Raw genomic sequence first — 13602 nt, 5'->3', positions numbered from 1 at the left:
CATGGTAAAAAAGAAAAAAGAAAGGAGGAAGGTATGGAGGGCAACCATGGATGTCAGGGAAAAAGAGGGGGGAAGGTGGGACATAGCAGAGGGTGGGGGATGGGGAATCAGGGATGGCAAGACAAAGGGCAAGGTATGCAGGACGTAAGAAATGGAAAATTATTTGCTGAGAACATATATGTGGATGTACTTGATTGAGACAATGCACAGTGTATTTTGGATGGAAAATTCATTTGTGTGTTGTAATGGTGTAAAGTGAATTAATAAATAAATAAAACAAACAAAAAAAACAAACAAAAAAAAAACATGCAGCTGGGGCTAAGAACTACTATACTAGACACATCAGACTAGGGCAGTAGGGTGAAGAGCTAAATTTAATAAAGATGGAACCAGACCTAAAAAAAAAGAAAAGAAAAGCCCAGCTCCTCCTCCCCAGTCTCATCACATCAGCTGTAACTCTTGGGATGCACCGTATACATGTTCACAGCTCCCTGCCATTGTGCTTGTTCCTTCTTGGTCCAGGTCTGTTAGGACACGATTTCTGACCACCCTCTTGCACCACTTCTCTTAATTACCCATCTTTTTTGTGTTCTCTAGCACCCTTTATCTCCCAGCTACTTCTCAGGTCTTTAGGAGGCCAAACTCTGCCTATCTCTGTGTTTCTTGTGCTTAGCGGGAGAGGCACTGGATCAGGGTCTGCTAAACACATGACTTCAACTGCTCTGGAGTCAAATGACTTTCTTCTGTGAGCCTAAATATCTGTTGCATGAACTTCCAGCTAACAAGGAGGTTGTAAAGAAATTATTGTTCTTTGCTGTAAGAGTGAATCAGATGATGACAAACATGGTCAAACTATTAAGTGTTTGCTTTGACATCAAGACCAGGGTCATAAATACAAGTTATTCTTTAACTGTTACAATAACAAAAACCCACATTTGCTATATTCACTCTACCACACCACTAGTGACAGTTACAAGGCATGACACCATACTTGATTTAGAAGCCATAAAGTCTCATACAGAAGTACCCTGTTTTTTATTTTTTTTTAAGTTTACTTATTTCATGAGATTCAAACCACGGTTGGCCATGTAGGAGTCCAGCACTTCAACCTCCTCACCACCTGCTGGCCCCCATTATTATTATTTTTTTTTAGAACACATCATTTTTAATTTGTCATTTGATTCCAATCTCCTAGAGTAAAAGAATACTGAAATTATCACTAATGAACAGGCTTAACTCATTAGCCACATTTTTCCATAAGAAATTCTCCTGATGGAAAAAATTCTCTTACTGTGCTAATTTGAAGAAAAATCAAAATTACAATTTATCCTCATAAGTCCTGGAAATTTGAGCATAGTAAATACTAAGTAGTGTGTCAAGTAAATGCTTTTTATTTTGATGTTTAATAAATGGACCGGGCTGGCAGAAAAATGATAGAGAATAAAAGGAGAAGACAAAGGAGTTTTCTCACAGTCCGACAGCATTTATCATAACTAACATTGCAATGTACTAACAAAAAGTTCAACCTAAATGACCTACATGATTTTTATCTTTAAAATATCACCATTTAAGTGTTGGAGACTGAAACTGGGGACTAGATCACTCTTGCAAGTGGATACGTGTTAAACTGTTTGTTTTTTTTTTTAACCTACTGATAAACTGTCTCAATATAAGCAGAGGTTCATTCTTTTAAAAATTATTTTATCTATCTATCTATTTCTCTATCTATTTATTATTAAGTTTGCTATAGGGCATGTGTGCTCACCAGAGAGGAAGGGAAAGTGAGAAAGTTAGCCACCAGCTCAAACCACAGTCACCTACGTGGGAGTCCAGTGCCTTAACCACCATGCCACCTGCTGACCCCAAGATTTATTCTTACTCTTAGATTATTAGAAAAGTCATGATGTATTTTTTCTAAGTTTTTCTATGCAAAAATGTACCATGAGTTTTCCAATAACCCAATATAAATGTTTGGTTCATTTTCTTTATCATCCTCTTATGTTGCAATCTTTATTGGCCCTCGCTGCTATCCTTTTCTTTATTATTGGCAAAAGGTAAAGAAATAAACAAAACTAGAAGTTTGGGCACTGAACCAGATGTGCTATTTTGACTGTCGTAATTCAGCTCCTGCCCATTGTCTACTCTGATCCCTCCTAGTTTGCTCACTTCCCACATCAGTACATATTGATGCAAACTGAGGCTGTCACGTCTTTATTAACTTTGCTCTCGTTCTTATTAAGATGATATGGGAACATTAGGGACTAGCCTAAATCAATCAGTCTCGAGGCAAAGAAAGTAACTTCCACCTGCTATGGCCTATACTGCCGGAGCCCTCGTGGGCGGCACACTCATCTTCAGGCCCTCCTACCTAGTGTGAGAGGGAGTCTGACCATGGAGGAGCAGACAGAGCTCTTAGCAACCTCACACTTGAACACACTTCCAGTTCTTTATTTTCTTGGCTTGATTTGCAAATTCCCACCAACCCATCTGTGTCAACTATTGAAAACACATGTAAAGGTCTAAGCAATAAGTTAAAACTTACCTAAATCTGAGAAGAAAGGAAAATATCAGAATACAGTAAAATCAGCTAGTCCTCTACATCTGGTATCTGTATATGAGACAATAAAAGTGAACTCTTATAGATAGGAACCCAATGTCAAGTCCAAAGAAATAATTTCTTCATCCCTCTCTTGCAAATAACACAGCAAAGCCATACACTCTGCACATGTGATGCAGGTGTGAATAAAAAAGCAACCTGAGGGAGTTGGCAGGTGGTATGCTGGTTAAGGGTTCTGGACTCCTACACAGCCGACTGCAGTTCAAGTCCTGGACCTGGCAGCTTTCTCTCTCTCTCTCTCTCTGTCCCTCTCTGGTCAAATAAAATAAAGTTAAATAATTATTTAAAAAGAAAAAAAGAAGCAACTTGAAACTTCTGAGGCATGTGTGCACGGAATTTTTGTGGGCATTTCCACAGATGGAAAACTTAAGCACTCTGTTGGAAGTCTGATACCAGAAAATAGAAAATAGAAAAAAGATCTTTCAGACATTTTTTTTCTCTATACCTCTAACTAATTATGATGAATGTTGTTGGTCCTGTCATTACCTTCTACACAATAAAGCTACTTACTCTGAAATCAGGCAGTAAGAGAAATTTTAAGATTCAAAATTAACACTAATATACCTCAACATGATAAAAAAAAAAAAACTATGTAAAGAATTCACAGAGAACATCATAGTGAATGGTGAAAAGACTAAAAGTTTTCCTCTAAGATGAGAAAAAGGAATGGATATCTACCTTCACCACTTTTTTAACATAGAACTAGAAGTTCTAGCCAGAGCAATTGGGCAAGAAAAAGAAATAAAAGGCCTCTAAACTAGAAAGGAAAATTTAAAATTACCTGCTTGCGGATGACATAATCTTATGTGTAGAAAACTCCAAGTATTTTACAAAAACACTGTTCAAACTAATAAATTCAGCAAACTAGCAAAATACAAAGTCAATATGCAAAAATAAATTGCATTTCTATATACTAAGAATGAACAATTGAAAAGAAAATTGAGAAAACAAATCCATTTACCACAGCATCAAAAAGAATAAAATACTTAGAAATTAACTGAACCAAGGGGGTAAAAGTCTTGGACAATAAAAACTGGTCATGTCACCCAATGGGTAAGAGAGATAGATACCACATAGTTGACTGTGGTCCAGATTCTGGTCTAGTGTCTTGAAAAACATACTAAGTATATATGCATGCATGCCCCAAATTCCATCAGGACGGAAAAATGGAGGAGAAGAGATTGCAGCATTCCCACATCCCATTGGCTTTCTCCTTCTCCCTTTCTCTCTCTTTCTTTCTCTGTCTCTGGCAACTATGTGTGCCCTGTAGTAATATAAAAAAGAAAAAGAAAAAAAAAAACTACAAAACACTTATGAAAATAATTAAAGAAGGTATAAACAAAAGATGTGCTCAAGAATGATGTAAATATCAACATTAACCAAAACTGCCCAAAGATTTAATGCAGTCCATATCAGAATCTCTATGACATTTTTTTTGTAGAAATAGAAAAGTCCATTTTAAAATTCCTATGCGCTCTTTAGGGACTCCAATTAGCCAAAACAATACTGAAAAAGAACAAAGCTGGAGGACTCACACACCTTGATTTCAAAACTTCTACAAAGCTACAGTACTCAAAACAGTGGTGCTGACATAAAGACAGATATTCCAACCAATGGAATACAACAGAGTGCTTGATTTTTGACAAGGGTACCAAGACCATTTGAATAGAAGAAATCTTTTTTATTTTTTAAGAGGTTTTTTGCTAGAGGGCGTGTGCACTTGCCAGACAGAGAGAGACAGAGAGACAGAAAGCGAGAAATCACCCCCCCAGGAGGGATGGCCACACCACAATCCCTTCTCCTCCAATTAGAAGTCTTTTAAATACATGGTGCTGGGCAATCTGGACATTCACATGCAAAAGAATGAAAATGAACCTTTACCTAACACCATACATAAAAATTAACTCAAAATGGATCAAAGATCTAAATGCGAAGAGCTAAAGCTATAAAATGGTTAGAAGAAAACATGAGGCAAAAGCTTGACAACATTGGATTTGACAATGATTTCCTGTACATAACACCAAGGGAATAGGCAACAAAGAAAAAATTAATTTGGTTTCATGAAAAAAAAATTGTGGATCAAAAGACGCAATCAACATAGTAAAAAGTCACCCCACAAAATGAGAGAAAATACTTGTAAATCATAAATCTATTTAAGTAATGAATATCCTGTCTATGAAGAGAAACCTTAACACACAACGACAGCAAAACAACCTGATTTTAAAATGGGCAAAGACTTAATAGACATTTCTCCAAAGAAAATATACAAATGGCTAGTAAGTACATGAAAAAATTCTCAACACAGCTAATCATTGGGGAAATATGAACTGAGATTACAATGAGATACCACCTCACACATTAGGATGGTTGCCATAAAAAATGTTTGAAATTTAAAAACAATAATAATAATAATAATAGCAGTTGTTAGTGAGAATGTGGGAAATTTGTGCAGTACTGGTGGGAAGGTAAAATGCTACAGTCACTGTGGAAAACAGTATGGAAGTCCCTTAAAAAACTGAAATTAGAATTATCATGTGATCCAGCAATTCCATTTCTGGATATATACCCCAAGGAATTGAAAGTAGAATCTCGAAGAGATACTTGTACCCCATATTTATAACAGCATCACTCACAACAACTAAAATATGGAAGCAACCCAAGTATCCATTAGCAGGAAAATGGCTAAGCAAAATGTGGCCTGTACATACAGTAAATTATTCAACCTTAAAAAGTAAGAAAATTCCAAGATAAGCTACATGGATGAACCTTAAAAACGTGTTAAATGAAATAAGCCAAACACAGAAAGTCAAATACTGTATGAGTCCACTTACATGAGGCACTTAGCATAATCAAAATTGTAGAGACAGAAAGTATAAAATGGTGCTTGCTTGAGGTTGAGAAGATAGAAAAATGGAAAATGATCATTTAATGGATATTAGAGTTTCAGTTTTGCAAGACAAAAAGTGTTCTGTGGTTTGGTAGTGACAGTTTCGCCATATGAACATACTTAACACCACTGAACTGTACACTTAAATGGTTAATATAGTAAATTTTTTTGAGACGTTTTTGCTATAGGGCATGTGCACTTGCTAGAAAGACAGAGACAGAGACAGAAAACAAGAAATCACCCCTTGGAGGGGGGAGGGTGGATGGCCACACCGCAATCCCTTCTTCTCCATTCTCCTCTCGGGATCTTGGGCATGCATGCACACGTGCCTGGCATGAGGTTAAGCCACTGGGTCCGGGACTCAAACCGTGGTTGACTACATGGGAGTCCAGTGACATAGCCATTACGCTAACTGCTGGTCCCAAGTAAATTTTATATTAGGTATATTTTACACTAAAAAAATGGAAAAATATTTTAAAATGGAAGTGATAATCCCAAAATAGATACCAGTCCTTTGAAAAATAAACACAGCGTACCATATATTTGGGTACCAAGTCATCTTTAGCATTCCAACATTATTTTAGAAAATATTAACCCATATCAATTCCTGTTTAATTATCTGTAAGTTTTCCTTTTTTGGAAAAAAATTTAAAAAGAAAGAAAAATAAATATTTTATATTTCTTTGAAGCAGGCCTCATAATTACATAATAACCAAAGGTAACAGAAATATGTCTGAGCGACTGGAAAGTAAAAGGAAATATCAGTGCAATAATGTACCGGTTCACAGTTGTGAAGTACATGAGCCAGAGACAGTTATGTGACGCTAACGGGACTCGTAACTACTGGCTCACAACCAAGCCATTAGGCTCTCAGTGAGACAAGCATGGCCAAGCTTCTTGGTTTGACTATTGATTTTTCTTTTTTCTTTCAAGAAAGATTTTTGCTGTAGGGCATATACTCTCACTGAGAGATAGAGAGACAGAAAGAGAGAAATCACCTTTTGGGGCAGATGGCCATGCCACAAGCCCCTCTCTTGCATTCTCCTCTCAGGATTTTGGGTACTCACGCACACCTGCCTGGTGTGAGTTTCAAGCCTCTGGGTCCAGGATTCAAACTGTGGTCGGCCATAGTGAGAGTCCAGTGACATAATCATTACATCATCTGCTAAACCCCATCTATTGATTTTTCTATCTTTTCTTTTCTGCTACTCTTACAGTAACTTGTTAAATCTTCTTCTCCTAGGCTTATTATTTGTTTCATTTCTCTTTGCATTCCTCCTTTGTTTCTGTTTTGCTTTCCTGAAGTTACAAGTACTTCATTCCTCATTGGAGACCACTGGGGAGAAAAGCTAATCTCCATTCATCTGTTCATTGCACATTCATATGTTCGTACCGACAGGACCATAGAAGTGGTCCATTTTAGCACTGTTAGGGACTTTTATAATCACTGAAGGTAACAGAGGTTAAGAGACTTGGAAAAGATTATTACAACCAACTGGTGACTGAACTGGGAGTAAACCAGGACTCTTGGTTTCCTACATACAATAAAAGATCCATGGTTAGGAGCTGCCATATATAATATTTTTTTTTCCTCTTCCCCAAGATTGGGGTTCCTAGAGTTTCCTCCTGGATTTTGATTTCTCACATTAAGCTCCAAGGATCTAAGTCATCTTCTCTTTCAAACTTCCTGTTCCATGTGCTCCATAGCTCAGGAAAGAATCTGGACCACAGCTGGAGGAAGCTGGACCTAGAAGAGTCTGTGAGGGGTGGGACAGCTGCAGACCCCTGGACTGTGCCAGCCCTGATGGCTACACAGGCTGTGATCTGCCGGTGTATCTGTAGAATGATGATGAAATTCAGTTTGGATTTAATTGTTGTTTTGATCATTTGGAGGTTTTAAAACATTTGCCAGTGGTATTTTAAAATTCTTTTCTCTTTGATTTTATCCTTTCTCTTAATGTGGCAATTAAATACCACTGATTAAGGCTCACAAATGGAAAAAATTAGCACTGCTCATTTAAAAAAAAATGTACAGATGGTACAATGGACCTATCAGCGCTTTCCCTCAGAGATTAAAGCAAAAAAAAAAAATGGGGATGGGGGGGCATTTAGATGTCTAACTAGCTAAGTAGCTGAATCCCAGGCTCCCAAGGGCCTCAGAAAGAAGTTGGAGGGCAGAATCAGGAGGGGAATACTTTATCCTTGAGACACCGGGATATTAAAGATGAAAGTGGGGGAAAGAAGCCTGACACCTTTGCCCCTGGGCCTGAATCATGCCCTGATAAATCCTATCTGGATCAGAGCATGCAATGAGATTCATTCAAGGTCATAATAAGGAAGGAGAGATTTTTCTGCCTGTTAGACTATGTGGGGAGATGTGAGGTCCCTGGGCAGCTCATGTGAAACTGTGAGTCCAGCAAAGCTTCAGTCTCAAGAGACTCATCATGTGGGATTCATGGTACCAGGTTGGTCGCTGAACAACTCTCCTGTGTCCTTTTAGGACTGACATGAACCAGGCATGGGATTCCCCTCTCTCTGGAGTTCTTCTGGGAAACATCTCTCTTCCCTTCCATCTTCTTTGACACGATTGTGTCCGGTACACACAGGTGTTGCCTACACTTCATCTGTTTATCCAACATTTGAGTGTCTGTAGGCATGGTACTAGACCCTGACAGTTCTGAGACCAAGAAGTTGGCTGCTTCTCCCTGGGTACTCACAACTCAGTGGAAAGAAGGTCAGTTGTTAAACAGCATTCAGGGGACACTGGACAGAGGTGAACTCTAGTGGGGACAGGGAGGAGGGAATGGCAGCAAGTCATTAGGGGAGAAAGCACAGAAATGGATACCTCTGAACTGGGTCTTGAAAGTAAGGAGGAATTTGTTGGGGGGACCAGGAAGAGTCAGAATAATTTTTTTAATTAATTTATTTTTCTCTTTTTAACATTAATATGCTATACATCATTACAGTATACAAACTGAATTTTTCATCCAAAATACACTGTCTGTTGGCTCAAGCACATCAACATACATGTTATCAACAAACAATTTTTCATTTCTTATGTCTCGTATGTTTTGTGGGGGGTTTTTTGTTTGTTTGTTTGTTTGCCATCCTTGATTCCCTATCCCTAACCCTCTGCCCTGTCCAACCCTCCTCCCATTGTCTCTGGTATCCATGATTGCTTTCTATGCCTATCCCCCCCCTTTAATTGATTTGCTAATGAACTTAATTTGTCTAAATATTTGCAATAGCAAGCACAGCTGATATATACATACACTAGAACCCATGTCTGACTTTAGGCATAAACCGCAGTGAGTAGAATGAACATACTATAAAATAGTACCTAGCTGGGGCTATATAGCTTACTGTGGTCATCAAATGCACAGTTTTTTCTTTAAATTTTGGTAACAGTTTTAGTATTTTTTTCTCTGAATTTTTTTTTAAAATTTACATTCATTCCCTGAGCATCATCACAACATACTAAATGTGGTTTCCCCTCTAGAGTAAACTGCATAGTGGCTTAATCATGCATGTTGTCATCCATAAAATTCCATTACTACTTTCATATATATAAATATGTTTTTTACCCCATGTCTGACCCTCTGCCCTATTCCACTCTCTTGTTACACTATTTCTGCTGTCTACAGTTGTCTTCAATTTCTTTTCCCCCAATATTTTGTTGACCACACCACATCATACGTAATCTAACTACTTTCAATAGCAAGTTCAGCTAGTAGTTTCAAGAAAGGCAGTTTTGAACTGGTAAGGTTATTTCCTTGAAATTTGAAGCTTAGAAACAGGTTGGTATTTTGTTCAAATAGTAGGCACATGAATCTATTGACAGCTCAAGACAGGATAAAAATCCTTAAAACCGGACAACAAAGCTTGGAAGAAAAGCAGCAATATCTTAGTCAAGTCACAGAATGATGTTTCATCAGTTCAGACTCATGTACTTTATCTTTCTTCTGTTTCTGTTGAGGTACGGTTTTCCAGATTGAACTCTGGGATATAATACTCAACTCCAGACTTTGTACCTACAATTAAATTGCCCATTTTCTTAGTTTTTGAACTCTTATTTCTGTGTGTCTGTATTTAATTTTACTGACATAGCACTTTCTTAAGAACTTCTTGGAGATCTGGTCTGGTGCTGGTAAATTCTTTCAGGTTTTGTTTATCTGGGAAAGTTCGTGTCTTTTCTTCCCAAATGAACAATAATCTTGCTGGGTACAGAACTCTGGGCTGAAATTGCTTTTCCCTTAACACTTTGAATATATTTTCCCATTCTCTCCTTGCTCGCATTGTTTCTGATGGAAGGTCTGCCGTTAGTCTGATGGGATACCCTTTGTAGGTAACTTGCCTTTTTTCTCTTGCCGGTCTTAGTATCTTGTCTTTGTCTGCGGTTTTGGTCAATTTGGCTATAATGTGTCTTGGAGAAGATCTTCTTGGGTTGATTCTATTTGGGGTCCTCTGTATTTCTTGGGACTGAATCTTTGAGTGTCCCTCCAGGTTTGGAAAGTTTTCTTGCAGGATCTCATGATAATCTTATCAATGCCCTTATGAGTCTCTTCACCTTCTGGGATGCCTATTATCCAGATGTTTGGACGTTTAATTGTATCTAGTACTTCTCGCATATTATTCTCAAATTTTGGGGCCATTTTCTCAGTCTTCATGGTGGATTTTTCTAGGCCAGCCATTTTATCTTCTACATTAGAGATTCTATTTTCTGTATGATCTAGTCTGCTTTTAATACTTTCAAGGGAGATTTTGACTTCTTGTATTATAGCCTTCATCTCTAACAGTTCCATCTGATTCTTTTGTAAAGTGTGAAATTCCTCTTTTAGATCTTGCATGAATTTCCTTACCTCCTGGAACTCTTCAACTCCTTTCTCCTTTCTCTTCAGCAGTTCCTTGTCTCTCTTCTCTTCCATCTCTGTTAGCTTTGCCATTATGAATGTTCTGAATTCTTTATCAGACATTTCCATGATTTCCATTGAACTGTGTGTGGATAAAGAGGAGCTATCCTTTTCCCTTGTGGGAGAGGTATTTTCCTGCTTCCCCATATTTCTTGTGGTCCTGCAGCGATTTCTAGTCATCTGGTGGATGGTCGGTTTCTTCCCAAACTTGGAAGTTCAATCACGCGAGTTTTGTATGCTGGAGGCCTAGTTATCAGTGGGACATCTTCCTTTCTCCCAAAATGGCTAGATCACAGGAGCCATGGAGCTGTCTGTCTCTTGAAGAAGGGCTGTTCTGAAGAGTCAGAATAATTAAGCAGAAAAGGCAGAACTGCATGTGAGAGTCTGAAAACTTTACGATCTGTGATTTCCATCATGTTCTAAAAACCAGTGTTCTAGGGACCAGCAGTTAGCATAGTGGCTATGTCGCTGAACTCCCATGTAGTCAACCATAGTTCAAGTCCTGGACCTGGTGGCTTAAACTTATGCCAGGTGTGTGTGCATGCATGCCCAAGATCCCGAGAGGAGAATGGAGGAGAAGGGATTGCAGCGTCACCCCCCCCCCCCCGGGGGATGATTTCTCACTTTCTATCTCTCTGTTTCTCTCTGTCTGTCTGGTGAGCACATGCACCCTATAGCAAAAACCTCTCAAAAAAAAAAATTAAAAACCAATATTCTAAAACTCATAAAAGGGTCCTTAAAAAGTTCACAGAAAAGTCATGTTTTGAAAAACCATGCAGGGATTACAAATTTTTTGCATAGAAGTAAATTCATTCTTTAATTCCATTTTTCTGCAAGGGTTGACACTTGGACAGCTCTTAATTATTTTTCACTGATCAACTGTTGAGATTAGTTTGGATTTTAGACATATGGCTTTTCAATCATTAAAAAAAAGACAAATTTACTTATTATAGAATAGACTCATACTGTTCTCCAGCGTTCATCTAGAAACTGGAAGTCTGGATAAATCTTGCTTCAGTCAGTGAAATTTCTGTTCCCAAATGTTTTGAGAGCATATGAGAGAATTGAGTCAATCTAGCCACATGCAGGACATCCTAAATTTTCTAAAACTATATATTAAGGTTACAACTTCATCCAGAAACACGAGGGTAGCTATTCTCCTTTAGACTGACTATATTTATAAGCAAATGTACACAATAAATGCAGCATGTTACAGGGCAAAGCTCTCTGATTGCTTTCGTTAATGATTAAGAGCTCAGCGGGAGACCAGCAGTTAGCATAATGGCTATGTCACTGGACTCCCACGTAGTCGACCGCGGTTTGAGTCCCAGACTGGCTTAAACTCACACGGGCGTGTGTGCGTGCGTGCCCAAGATCCCGAGAGGAGAATGGAGGAGAAGGGATTGCAGCATGGCCATCCCCCCTGGGGGGGGGTTGATTTCTCGCTTTCTGACTCTCTGTCTCTCTCTGTCTGTCTGGCAAATGAACACGCCCTATAGCAAAAAAACTCTTAAAAAAAAAGAGCTCAGTGGTCATGCTTCTGGTGATACCAATGGCTTTCTAATCCTCTTACTAGGGATGTCTCCCTTTCTTCTGTAAGGCTTCTATGTAATGCCCGTGGACTCAGATTATAGCCAGGGCCGCTGGTCTTTGCCAGTGTTCCTCTATCTGTATGTGACATCTCTATTACTGGCACCACTATTACCAAATCTGGAATCTTTTCAACTAGGCATAGAATGTTCACTAATATACAAAGATTTGAGGCTCTTAAAAAAAATAAAATAAGGGGCCTTGAAGTGGAAAACCAATCTGTAGAGGATCCACATCACTACTTTTAAAGATCTGGGATCCCAAATCCACAAATTGCTATTTGTGTGAATTTGGGTCAGGGTCTTAACCTCTTTGTCCCTCAGCTTCCTTCTAGGTAAGCAGAGATGACCATAGTTTTCAGGGCCCTTGAAGGACTTAAATGCAGTTAACTGTCTAATACGTGTAACTTAGCATAGGGCCAACCTATAGAAGGCACTCAGTAAATACCTATTTATGTTGGCTCATGATAGAATTAAAAGGAAAAAAAACGTCAACAATCTAAAGACACTGAATAAAACATAATGTTTATGACTTAATAAAAATGTCACTCATGATTTCTCTACTTGCTATGGTGGCAGCAGTGCGAGACCAGAGTACAAGCTGCATCCGTGGGAGTCGTGACAGGACAGGACAGGAAGTTTTTTCCATTCCCTGACTAAGTATTGGTTGAAAGGAGTGTGGCCAAAACAGTAACCAAAAGAGGCATGATGCTTCCAGAAAAGTCTCAGGGAAAAGCATTGCAAGCAATAGCCTTAGCTGCTGGATCTGGCTCTAAAGGAAAGGGTGGAGAGAGTCAACCTGTTAATGTGAAAGTCAGAGATGAAGTTCTTCTCCCCAAATGTGGAGGCACAAAGGAGTTCTAGATGACAAGGATTATTTCTGATTTAGAAATGGTGACATTCTTAGAAAGTATGTAGACTGAAATAAATCACTTCTGAAATAGCACACGAAGTTGCCCATTCCATTGAAGCTGTGAAATCTTTCATCATATAAATAATTTCCATGTTTCTCTTTTATAATAAACTAATGATATCTGATGTAAAAAAAGGTCACTCCTTTATGCTTATACTTGTAAGTTGCATGTCATTACTAATGTTTTTGATTAAAGAGAAAAAAGCATAATTTCAAAATAAAGTCAACCATAATACCAAAGGGAAATAAAGAAAGTGCAATTTTGCATAAATAGTGGAAAATTATAACATGCTTCTTAATTCTGAGTCAATGAAAATAAAAGTGTACGTCACGGATGGTTGTTTAAGTGAAGCCTATATTAAGATATTTAAAAATAGTTCAATTGGGACCAGTAGATGGTGTAATGGTTACATCATTGGATTACCATATAGTCAACCTCTGTTTGAGTCCAGACCTAGTGGTTTAAAACAATGCCGGGAGTCTGTGTGCATGGCCAAAATCCTGAGAAGAAAATGGAGGAGAGGGGATTGCCGCGTGGCTCCCACCATGGGGGGATGATTTCTCACTTTCTGTCTCTCTGAATTTTCAGTGAGCACACAAGTCCTAGTAAAAAAAACTCTTTTGAAAAAAAGTTCAATTTTCAGATATAATGCTTCTCATCTAATTACCATTGAATTAAAGCACAA

General features: G+C 38.3%; 1 pseudogene; it reads left to right on the top strand.

Annotated features, from left to right (window-relative positions):
• The first annotated feature begins 8159 nt into the window (after positions 1-8159).
• On the top strand, positions 8160-12926 carry LOC106734911 (10 kDa heat shock protein, mitochondrial pseudogene; annotated as a pseudogene).
• The last annotated feature ends 676 nt before the right edge of the window (positions 12927-13602 follow it).

The sequence above is a fragment of the Tupaia chinensis genome, unplaced genomic scaffold (assembly GCF_000334495.1).
Source record: "Tupaia chinensis unplaced genomic scaffold, TupChi_1.0 Scaffold000001_1, whole genome shotgun sequence".
NCBI lineage: Eukaryota > Metazoa > Chordata > Mammalia > Scandentia > Tupaiidae > Tupaia > Tupaia belangeri.
This window is presented reverse-complemented; position numbering and strand designations above follow the sequence as displayed.